The sequence below is a fragment of the Vicia villosa genome, linkage group LG6 (assembly GCF_029867415.1).
Source record: "Vicia villosa cultivar HV-30 ecotype Madison, WI linkage group LG6, Vvil1.0, whole genome shotgun sequence".
In the NCBI taxonomy this organism is placed as follows: domain Eukaryota; kingdom Viridiplantae; phylum Streptophyta; class Magnoliopsida; order Fabales; family Fabaceae; genus Vicia; species Vicia villosa.
The window spans coordinates 23527434-23541146 of record NC_081185.1 but is presented as its reverse complement, the minus strand read 5'-3'; positions in this window follow the sequence as shown (position 1 = coordinate 23541146).

Sequence of the window (13713 nt, the reverse complement as noted above, 5' to 3'; positions counted from 1 at the left end):
GTTTTTAGGGAGAAGGAGCTGGAGATACATCGAGAGTCGAGAAATCGTCATTGATGTCGTTCCAACTCAAATCTTCCATTGAGCTTCAAACTACCATGAGTAGCTAAATCCCTCTCTTGTTGGGATTGGTCGTAGTTCACCGAAACAGTATGTATTTTCTTTAATCATGGCGTTATGTATAATTTATGTTTGAATCATTATCGTTGTTATCTTCGTTTTACCGTTTATTTCATGGATTGAATTGATATTGACAAATACGATTCTAATCTCGATCCAAGATAACAACTATTAAACTCTAAATGCTAGGCATAGATTTAGGTTTAATATTCACTTTAAGTATTGAATCTTAATGCTACCGTATTGTTTAATAGACTGAGAAATCGTCGATTAAACCATAAGGTAAGAAATCTCAACAAACGTTTAGACATGAACTTTGTTGTGAGCAATACGTGATGATAATGAAACAAGCATAGATTGTGTATAACTGATCTAAGATTTACATATTGAATCGGTGGATGAAAACCAATTCCCAACAAGTCTTTTCCTCTGAAACTTATCTTTTGTTATTTACGCATTTTTACTTTCCGTAACTTTCAACCAAACAAACTTGAAACCTTATGCTTAGAACTATAGAAATTGTTGAACGGTTTTGATATCGCTCCAATCCCTGTGGATACGATAATATAAAATACTTACATTTGAATTGTACTTTCTACAACATCAAATTGGCGCTGTTGCCGGGGATTGGCGTTTAAGATATTAAAACATCGCAATCGTTTCTATACTTTTAAGCTTTGTGCATTTGTTTATATATTGTATATATTTTTCTGTTTGTTGCAACGTTTGCTCAAGTGTTTGGATAGGTGGAAAAATTTCTGTTTATGCTTCGAGGCAAAAGTTCAAAGGAGCAACTTCTTTTTGATCCCGAGATCGAAAGAACAATCCGAAAGAACAAAAGGCAAACGAAGAAACAAAAATCCAAACAGAAAAAGAAAGGAGCATCTACATCAACTTCCTCATCAAATTCATCAAAAGAAACAATGGCTGAAGTTGTTAATGGTCCTTGTGAAAGTAGCCCAAGGCGGTTCGCCCATCTCACCAACAATCCAGCCGCAAGACGAGCTAAGATGAAAACAGGACTGCTGCAAATTATTTATGCTAATCCTTTTGCAGGTTTGGATCATGAAGATCCATACACTCACCTCACCCGATTCTACGAAATAGCTGGTACATTAGGTGCACCAGAGGCTGAAGAGGAAGCTGTCTTCATGAGGTTATTTCCACACTCTTTGATCGAAAAAGCAAAGGATTGGTACCTCGATCAATCAACAGAAACCATGACCAATTGGAATGTGTTAGAGAGAAACTTCCTTAGCAGATTCTTTTCTCACAACCGATTCATGGATGCAAAGACAGCTATCGCCACATTCACCCAATTTTCAAATGAAACTTTGTGTGAAGCCTGGGAACGCTATAAATCCATGCTACGGAAGTGTCCAAACCACGGTTTCGATGACATGTCACAAATCCACATTTTCCATAATGGATTATTACCTCAACCAAAGCTTTTACTTGACGCAACAGCTGGAGGTTCCTTGATAGCAAAAAGTGCAGCAGAAGCAATTTCAATCATTGATAGGATGACTCTCACAGATCACCAAGTTCAACACAATCGAGGTACCGTACAAAAGAAGCCTGGAGTTTTGGAATTGGGTACAAATGATGCAATCCTAGCACAAAACAAACTGCTCACTCAAACCGTAGAGGAATTGACAAAACAGCTGTCCAAGCTTCCTCAACAACTCAAAGATGTGCACGGTTCGTCAAACGCATCACAACAAGTAGCTTTTTGTGAACTTTGTACGGGTGATCATCCAATTGGTTTCTGTCCCCCGATCAACGAAGAGGTAAAATATATGGGAAATCAAAGGCAAGTTCCGTACAATCAAGGTTATCCACACAACAACAACGCAAGCTATGGCCAAAACCGACCGAATCAGTACCAAAGTTACACGCAGCCAGATAAGCTTTCAAAGATCGAGGATACCTTGAATCAATTCATGCAATTGTCCATGGCAAACCAAAAAAACACTGATGCGTCAATTAGAAATCTTGAAACGCAAGTTGGGCAAATTGCGAAGCAACTAAGTGAGCAACAAAGAGGTACGTTTTCTGCCACCACTCAAGTTAATCCCAAAGAAACTTGTAATGCAATCACGACAAAAGGTAATGACATTGTTCAAGACAAAGTTGGGGAGAATTCAAAAGGTATAGTTGTGGAGAAAAATCAAGAAAAAGGAAAACGTAAGGAGGAGGAAGAAAACAATGCGGATCCTGGAAAAGTTACCTTACCGGTTAACATTGGAAATATCTATTTTGATAGTGCTTTGGTTGATCTTGGATCAAGCGTCAATCTTCTTCCATTATCCGTCGTGAGAAATATTGAAGATCTTCACTTGAACCCTACAACAATGAAGTTGCAACTTGCTGACAAATCAACCACAAAACCAATTGGCGTAATGAAAGATGTAATGGTCAAAGTGGATGGTTTTCGATTTTCAACTGACTTTGTGGTAATAAGCATGAATAATGATGAAGATAGTCCTCCAATCTTAGGTCGTCCCTTCATAAAAGCAGCCCGAATGATGATTGACGTGGATGAAGGGAAAATGAAAATAAGGCACAAAGATGAAGAAATCAATTTCACATTGTTTCAACACAAAGAGGATTCCAAAGATAAAGGTCCTGATGAAGTAGGCCTGGAAGCATTGAAAGGAATGGATAAGAAAAAAAGGCCAAATAATGGTGGCAAGGATGTTTTGATGAATTCATACAAACCACCGTAAGTTTATTCAAAACAGGCGTCGAGCTAATGACGTTAAACAAGCACTTGTTGGGAGGTAACCCAATCTTTTACTTCTTTATTATCTTTTTGCATCATTAGTTGAATTAGTAAGAAAAAGATAGCATGACATGGCACGACACAAATGAGTTTCTGCATAAAACTGAATTCTGCAGAGTTCGCTACGCGAAGCCCTGGTTCGCTGCAGCGAACACAACAGAATCAGCAAAAATTTGCCAATCATGCCATCTTCTTCATCTTTGAAATTTTGTGTGTTTTAATCTAGTAATTAGGAAGGTGTCTTATGACCAATCCATGATAATTATGCTTGAACATGTGTCCTCTAAACAAATGAGATGAAAGAATAAGCATGGAGTGGAAGATGATAAGGGCATAACTTGAAAGAATTGCACTGTCCAAGGTATGTGTTTACTACTTTCTTAGAATTTAGCATATACATGACATGAGTAGGCTGCATAAAACCAGTTCATACAACCCTATGCCATGACATGTTTTCATATGAATCACTTAGTTCTAAAACAAGAAAGTGAGGTAACCTTCCATTGTTCACTATATGCTAAGGAGACTGACAAATTCTTGTTTTAACTCGTTTAATTCATGCTTAATCTTGCATTTATGTCGGTAATTGCAAAGACATAGAAGGGATCAAGGCAATTCTTTGAAATTGAGCATAACTACTAAACCAAATATAGCCTCATTGTCCCTTGTAAGTGAGTGGTCTTTTGCAACCCCCTTTGAGCCATATGACAATGACTCTATCATTGATGAACTGAACAATACATTAAGTAAACCACTTAGTGGATATTGTTCTATATCTTTGAAAATCATGAAAAGTTCATATATGATAGATTCCATATTTTTTGAATAAAACCTTGAAACCATGATATCTTTTGCCTAATCTCAAATGAGCATTCAAAGCAAGTAAGGTGTTGTTCAAAATGGGGAGAAAAGAGAAAAAGACTTTCTTCAAAAGAAAAGAAAAAGATGTGAGAATCAAAAGAAGAAATAGAAAGTGAGAAAAGAAAAAGAAAGAATGTATTCAAAAGGAAAGAAATAATGAAGGTAAGATGAGTGATATGTGTAGAAGAATCACAATTATGAATGCTCTTCTAACAAAAAAAAAATCAATCAACAACCTTTTTGTTTCCATTACCCCTTGAAATGACACTTCCTTGGTACCTTGGCCATATTACAACCATAAAAGACCTTAGTGATCTATGTTCTTGCTTATCAACATATCTTGCTTGGATGAAAGTATGAATTGATCTAGATGTTAGCAAAATTTGTCATGTGAGAGATCAACATACCTCATCATTTTCACTTATACAAAAAGTGTGGTAAGTGTGATTCATGATTAACATTTTTAGTGCTTTGGATTGATTGACATGGTTTTTATATGGAAGACTTGATTCATGAATATGTCTAAGTACTAAAGGAAGTCATAAAACATTTATCCTTGGATGTTCAAACTTCAAAGAACCATGTGCCTCCTATACTTCATTGAGAAATTTGGTTAATCATGTGAAGGTGGTTTAGAAACTCTTGCTTTTGTTTTTACTTTGATTGAGGACAAACAAAGATTCAAGTTGGGGAGAGTTTGATAAGTGCTTTATTCATGCTAAAATGACTTATTAAACCATAGCACTTATCTTACTTATTTAACATATTTCTCACATAAAAACCCTCAACTATTGAATAAAGTATCATTGTGCAAAATTACTTGGTTTAGTTTGCATTTGTGCAGGTTATAGTATTAAAGCAAAAACCAGAAAACAGGACTTTCGCTGCAGCGAACTATATTTCGCTGTAGCGAACTCCAGGCACTCAAAGGCAAAAGTCCAGAAAACAGGTCATTCGCTGCAGCGAAAGGTAGCGAAGGCCCGATTCGCTGCAGTGAACCTTATTTCGCTGTAGCGAACGAAGTCAGAATCAAACCTTCCAGTTTTGCTAGCAGCGAGCAGAAGCGAAGTACATTCGCTGCAGCGAACCATATTTCGCTGTAGCGAACTTTGGCGGTTTCTAGAAGATTTGAATTTCTTAAAGCTGAAGAAAACATTCGCTGCAGCGAAATACCCTTCGCGTAGCGAACTCTGGCGGTTCAACAAAGACTTAACAATGAAGCAAGGCATTCGCTGCAGCAAACTTCTGTTCGCGTAGCAAACTCAGGCGGCCAGAACAACTATAAAAGGAGCAGAAACCAGTTCAGAAAGGGACATTCAGTTTCTATCATTGTAACACTTTTGTAATAGCAGTAGAATAGAAATATAAGAGGTTTTTAGGGAGAAGGAGCTGGAGATACATCGAGAGTCGAGAAATCGTCATTGATGTCGTTCCAACTCAAATCTTCCATTGAGCTTCAAACTACCATGAGTAGCTAAATCCCTCTCTTGTTGGGATTGGTCGTAGTTCACCGAAACAGTATGTATTTTCTTTAATCATGGCGTTATATATAATTTATGTTTGAATCATTATCGTTGTTATCTTCGTTTTACCGTTTATTTCATGGATTGAATTGATATTGACAAATACGATTCTAATCTCGATCCAAGATAACAACTATTAAACTCTAAATGCTAGGCATAGATTTAGGTTTAATATTCACTTTAAGTATTGAATCTTAATGCTACCGTATTGTTTAATAGACTGAGAAATCGTCGATTAAACCATAAGGTAAGAAATCTCAACAAACGTTTAGACATGAACTTTGTTGTGAGCAATACGTGATGATAATGAAACAAGCATAGATTGTGTATAACTGATCTAAGATTTACATATTGAATCGGTGGATTAAAACCAATTCCCAACAAGTCTTTTCCTCTGAAACTTATCTTTTGTTATTTACACATTTTTACTTTCCGTAACTTTCAACCAAACAAACTTGAAACCTTATGCTTAGAACTATAGAAATTATTGAACGGTTTTGATATCGCTCCAATCCCTGTGGATACGATAATATAAAATACTTACATTTGAATTGTACTTTCTACAACATCATCGACCTGAGCAGCTGAGGGGATCGACCTGAGCATATCCGAGACTGTTATGAGAGAAAACATGCAAGCTATGCATCGACCTATGGGTCGACTTGAGCAAACCCAAGGCTTTCTCAAAGTTTCATGCGTCGACCTAAACAGGGTCATGCGTCGACCTATGTTTTGCAATTTTGATTTCCAGGATGCGTCGACCTATGGGTCGACCTGAGCAAACCTGAGGCTACACCAAAAAACCATGAGTCGACCTGAACAATGTGTAGGTCGACCTGAGCTTCTGAAACTCACAAAATTGCCCATTTTTGTAATCATGAGTCGACCTGAACAATCTATAAGTCGACCTATGCACCTGACACATCCAAAAATGCCAATTTTTGTGATCCTTCATGCTTCCTTCTTTATCCTATCGACTAGAGTCACTTCCAAACTAGAAGGACACGTTTTGACATCATTGAAACATTTCATTGCCCTCACATACTCCCCCTTTTGATGATAGCAAAACTTGTCTCAAAGCATGAATCTCGTGACAATAAACGGAACAACTCATAGAGAGAAATCTTCCCTATCTTAGTGCATTCCCTTGTGTCGCATTTTGTTTCAGCTTTTCATGTCTTTCCTTAGCTTCCATTTGCTTCTCCCCCTTTGACAACATCAAAAAGAGATAAAGCAATATGTTATAAAGAATATCATACAAGTTCACATACGGTTAGATCATTATCTACTTTGAAATCAATAGCTCTAACAAACAATCACATAAAGAGATGTTAGAGAAAAGCATATAAAAGGGAATAACATAAATAAAACAAACATAGTTTGATTACACTCACGGTGTTCAACTTACAACATACACAAAGTAAGCCATAAGAGGAAATGAAATAGCAACAAATAAGCTAAAGTTCATGATGCAACATAGATTAAAGCTTAAGCATGTATCACACATCACAAATGATAAAGAGAACATATATTACAAGAAAAATAAGTAGACATATAACCGATTCACCATTTTGAAGAGTCAAAAGAGAAAATTTGAGTTAGAATGATATTACCTCTATGATGGGAGATGGCACTTTGCCCTCACAATCACTTTGATACATAATTATAGCCATTTTATGAGAGCATAGATATAAATAAGAGCAATGCAACTAATTTAGTTAAAATTTATCCAAAATATCAAGAACACCAAGTTCCCTACGAATGTGGAAGAAAGGCTTGGTTGCTAATGGTTTTGTAAAGATGTCGGAAAGTTGATTTTTACTTTCAACATGCTCGAATACAACGTCACCTTTCTCTACATGATCCCTAAGGAAGTGATGCCTAATCTCAATATGTTTAGTACGTGAATGTAAAACTGGGTTTTGGTTAGGTTAATTGCACTCGTGTTATCACAAAAAATTGGAATATGGTCGAGTTTGACATTGAAATAAAGTAGTTGTTATTTTAGCCCCAAGATTTATGCACAACAATTACCGGCCGCCACATATTCCGCCTCGGCAGTTGACAAGGCAACGAAAACTTGTTTCTTGATATGCGAACTCACTAAGGGATTTGAGAAAAAGTGACACGTACCACTAGTGCTTTTCCTATCCAACTTAAAACCGGCAAAGTCGGAATCAAAGTAACTAACCAACGGGCAATCACTACCCTTACAGAACCATAACCCATACTTATTTGTACCACAAAGATACCTAATATGCGCTTAACGGATTTTAAATGTGACTCTTTGGGACATGATTGATACCTAGCACACATACATACATTGAACATGATATCGGGACAAGAAGCGGTAAGGTAAAGAAGGGTCGACCTGAGCGTCTGAAACTCACAAAATTGCCCATTTTTGTAATCATGAGTCGACCTGAACAATCTTTAGGTCAACCTATGCACCTGACACATCCAAAAATGCAAATTTTTGTGATCCTTCATGCTTCCTTCTTTGTCCTATCGACTATAGTCACTTCCAAACTAGAATGACACATTTTGACATCATTGAAACACTTCATTGCCCTCACAAGAATCATGTAAATTTTCTAATGAGCATGCATGTAGCTAGCAAATGATTGGGATTCATCATCTTCATCATTGCCATCATCTATTTCTTATATGATGGGTTCCACGTCCTTCATTCTTCAATATTTTAAGATAAAATGCTGTAAAAATATGGTTGAATTATTTTAATTATGAAACAATCATGATGCATGCATAATAGTATTAGATTGATATTTTAGTTATAACATAATCCATTAACATAGAATGATCAAAAGATATTAAAACATGATTAATGCAAATTTTCAAGACTATTCAAATAAATCATAAATTGTAGATTTTATATGTTACTTTGTGTGCAAGTAAGGTTATAAGTGTTTGAATACAATAGTGATAAATATGTAAATTAAATGCATATCAACATTCTCTCAAAACAAAAAGGTCAACAGGAGTCTCCATAAAACCATGAAAATTGTGAGCACGAGATCTTGTTGTAAAAATGACAAACTGAGAATGAGGGAGACAAATAAGGATGAAATTGCTCATTCCCTTCAGAACTACCAAACTCCTTGTTTTAAAAGTTATAAATTCCTTGTAAACATTATACCTAATAAAAGAAAAATGAAATGTACATTTGAAAAAAGGGAGATGAAACTAGTTTTGCGTAGACGAAGACAACTTTACTAGAGAAGTCAAAGAATGCCAAGAAAACTCCCAAGAATGTGAGAACACTCACAAAACAAAGGGAGGAGTCACACTCCTAGATGGGGAGATGAAAACTTAACACTTCAGCGAGTAATAAAAAGAAGAAACGATGAAGAAGAAAGAAAGTCTAAATCCTCATGTCACCATAGTATTTATAGAGACAGATCAAAGCCAAAAAGACACCTACAATATTCTCTATTCCTTTCATATGATATCCACTAGACATTGAGTTGATCCAACCACCGACGTTCTCTTGAAATAATGTGACTATGTCACTCAAATGTCACTTTTTGCAGACAATGTGCATCGTTGCTTACGACTCTTTAAAACATTTCCTATTTAACTCCAAAATACGCAACCCTTAGAAAACACCGCACGACCATGGTTATAAGTTCGACTAATGACCTTTGTCACTTGATAAAAAAAGACATACCATCAGGAAATTCACAATACAACATTCCAAGTTAATTGGCGAATTCTTCTTCGGTTTTACAATCTTTGTCTTGCAATACAAGTCTGCACTTGCGGGGAAACTATTTTGGGTTAGGTCAAAGCTAAATTTCGTTGTTACCAAAAAGGTCAAGCCCATGGACCCTCATTCAAGAAACGACTTTAGAGTACACTATTCCACAAAGTTAAGGAGAAAAACCATTTGGTCAATCACGATCCATTGATGTCCATCACACGGTGAACCATGATTCATGTCATCTTTGTAGAAACCGTTTAATTATGTTTAGACTTTAGACTACCTAAAATTTGTCTTTTATTTTAATATTTATTTTTAATTAACTTGTATATTCATCTTTAACTACTTTTTTTATTTTTTCTATACAGCTAAATTAAAATATTTTTTATTTTATTTAAATTTAAAATCAAACTGGTGCCGTATCCGCGGTCCACGACATAACCCGTGCGGACACACAGATTTCCCCTAGTTCTCTCTAATAAAAGAAAGTTATCAAAAGAAAACAACCCATATTAAAAAGTGTTGTCATCATGCTATCCTATAGATTGATTATCAATCTCTCAAAAGTTTTTTTTGTTAAGGTTCAACGTGTCTACGTAATGCCACAACTTATAGATTGGAAATTCAAACCAACAAATCATGATCAAAATCCAATAAAACTAGTAGATTAGGATGTAAAAAAGAAGGGCTACCTATTACTTAATTGCGGTCCACGTCAAATTTACTATACACATATGAGGATTTTATTCTTCCACGTACGTTGTATTTAATCTAGTATGGCCACATTATTTATGGTATGCTATGTTTTGTTATGTTATGTTTGGTTCATTATAGACAAAATGAAGAAGACAAAATGAAAGATGTGAATCAATTCTTAATTGGTTTATTGATGATTGACGTTGAATTTAATAAGAAGAATTACAGTTCGATCCCTAGCAACTGCAATCAGGAGAGGACTGAAATCATTTGATGTCAGAACTGACATTCGAATCGGACTAAACCGAAAAACGAAAGATGTGAGATTAATCTTGGTAAATTAAAATTGAATCTCAAATGAAAATGAAAGAACTGTTTACATTAGTATCTTAATTTTGTTTTAAAGGGACTACCATAAGTATAAATATCTTTAATATATAAAATTTTAGTTTAATTATAATTTTGATCTCATATTTTTATCCTATAATTAATTTTTTATTTCAAAATCAATCAGTTTTAATCTCACATATATTTTTTAATTAAAAAAATAATATAATATATTTAAAATGACGGGACATATCATCAAGTGATATAATTTATTAATACAAAAGAAATTAAGAAAATCTTATAAAAATTTCAGTTTTTTCTTTATAAAATAGTAATTTTAATATTTTATTACTAATTTATAAATAATTAATTTTAATGATATTTATGACATTTAAAATATAACAAATAATTATTTTAAAATAAAAATATTTTGATGTAACTAATTGTTAGTTGGTTCAGTGGTGATTGACGCTGAACTTGGTAGGAGGACCACAGTTCGATTCCCGCAACTACGATCGGGAGTGGCTGAAACCAATTAATGTCAGAAATGGCCTCCGAACCCAAATAAATCGGTGGTGATAAAAAAAAAATTAGATATGCTCAAAATTAAATAATTTTATAATTTAAGAATTAATTGTGTGCGCAAGTAAAAATAAATTGATCCTAATCAGTAATCAAGCCTAAAATTAATGAGAAACCAAAGTTGCATGTCGAATATGCCATAAGAAGAAATTTTAAAGAAAATTTCTTTCCCTACCTCCCTCTTTTCTAGATCACCTCCGGTGAAAAACTCAAAATACCCTCACTTCAGAAATGCATTTCCGAAACGTTTTTTTTTCAAAATTTGTCTTATTTCGGAAATGCACTTCCGAAAACACGAAAAAAGGTGTTTTCGGAGATGCATTTCCGAAAACACCCCTTTTTTGGGTTTTCGGAGATGCATTTCCGAAAACACCTTTTTTTTTGGGAGGGGGTGTCTTCCGAGATGCATATCCGAAATATTCCAAGACCAAATTGGTCTTGGAATGTTTCGTATATACACTTCCGAAAGAATTCAATAATTATTAAAAAATTAAAATCAAGGTGAATCAATACAATTAATAGGTATAAAATCAAGGTGAATCAATAAAATGAAGGTTAATCAATAAAATCAAGGTGAATCAAAATTTCCTAAACAATTTTAAAGTTAAAATTAATTTTTAACTTATATAAATATATAATATATAAATATATAATAATTAATATATAAATATATAAATATATAATAATTAATATATAAATATATAAATATATAATAATTATTATAAATTAAAACACTCATTTTTTAATTTTTATAATTATTATATAAATATATAAATATATAAATATATTTATAATTAATATATAATAATTATTATAATTATTATATAAATATATAAATTAAAACACTCATTTTTTTATAAATATATAACAATTATTATAAATATATAAATAAAAAATTATAACCTATTTTGTAAGTGAAATTATTTTAATTTTTTTAATTAAAATTATTTTAAATTTTAAAATATGAATAAGGATAGAAATATATAATAGCTATTATGCATAACTCATAAATTATATCAAAATATATAATTATTATTATTCATTACTCATAAATTATATCAAATTTATGATATGTGAATTAATTAATATCCTAAAAATTAATTTTTGGGATTTTTTTAAATTTTTTTTTGTTGTTTCGGAGATGCATCTCCGAATTAGTCAAAATCCCAATTTTTGGGATTTTTTCGGAAATGCACTTCCGAAGTCTGGAAAAATTTAGAAAAAAAAATATTTAGGAAATGCGTTTCCGAAGCAGGGTAAAATGGGGTTTTCGCTGGGGGTGACCCCATAGGGAGGTGGGTAAAGAAAAAATCATTTTAAAAACCTTTAACTTGAAATTCACTCAATCTTTATCATTCAAATGTTTTTAATGCAAATATTATTCTTTAGCATCTTGTAATCAAATGAAAAAAATATTTTACACATTATGCATTCACTTATATTTAAGATATTTTAAATTTTAAAGAGAAAAATGCACGTGATGATAAATTACTTACTACAATTTTTTGTTTATTATGCTAGTTGATGGAATTCACAAATATATATATATATATATATATATATATATATATATATATATATATATATATATATATATATATATATATATATATATATATATATATATATATATATTATTTTATAAAATGTTTACATTCTTTTTTTTTTAAAAATAAATTTTCTAATAATCTGTTTTAAACCAAAATAAAAAAAACTACAATGACACTTAATTTTAAAAAAACGAAGCAATTAATAGAGATTAAAAAAGTGGCAAAATGCCAACACTTTTTCCCAACTCCAACCTGTAAAATATCATCAATATTTTCAACTTTGCATAATTAATTTGATTTAAAATTCTTAATTATATTCAACACAAACACATGGCTTCTAGATTTCATAAAAGTCAGTTTCACATCTAGTTGGTCAGATCATTCCAAACCATCTTCCAACTCAAGTCCTCTGCTGCTTCCTCTTTCATACATGATCCATGCATTTAATTCAAAAACTATATAATATAATATTTAATCTTACCCTAAAGTTTGAACATTAATCAAACAAATTATTTCTAGTAGTGCCGCCGCCCAAACCATGCCTCCTGGCTGTGACTTGTTCTGCCTTGTTTGGCTAAGCAATCCTGTCATGCTTACGTTTCACCACACGTTTCTCTTTCACACCAAACAGCTCCTAAGTAAGTTCCCTCTAGTTCATTGAAATTAAATTAAGTGCTTTTATTGAGGCAGCTTCTATAGAAGTCATACTAACTTATCTCACAAGAAATCTAAGTCATTTTAATAGTGATTGGCAATTTTTGTCCCTACAAGGAATAGTAGTTAGTAATAGCGTTTTCATTGACACATTTTAAATGAGTATTTTAATAACTACTTGTAATTGATAACTTAATTTATTTTAGGAAAATTATACTATCTTGTTTACTATTAATGTTTAGTACCGTCCACGGTATTAACACAAAATTTCCTATCTAATTATTGATTAAGTAACCCAATTATTTTAATTAGATAACAATCAATTTAGAAGCACTTCCGAACCGGTGGTGATAAACCAAAAAAAAAAAATAGTGATTTATTGGTTTCGAAATCGATCATAAAATGATTTTGTAGTCGATTTAAAAACCGACTTACAAAATAATGTTAAAGTCTCGGTTGTTGATATTAACGACGGACTGTTAGTTGATATTTTGTTCTCTAAATTAATTACTATGCGTTATGGGTCTTTCGTCAATCCTATGACATCGTACGGAAAAAGTATAAAACAGATCGATGACACGCAATCCCAGTCTCCAGTGCATTTCTTATCGTTAGATTTGGTCGAACGACCACTCGTTTAAGACAACGCCACATGAGACTTCACTCCAATCGATGACACATGATTCCAACCTCCAGTGCATTTCTCATCGTTGGATTTGACCGAACGACCACTCGTTTAAGACGCCACATCTTTCTAGGACAGTTTAACCGTATACACTATCTAAATCCCAACACATATCTTTTCAGATATTCTCTCATTTATATATTTATATTATTTTTTCACTCATTTAATAGCTTAATATTACCTCCGTTCTTTTTTATAAGAAAAAATTTACT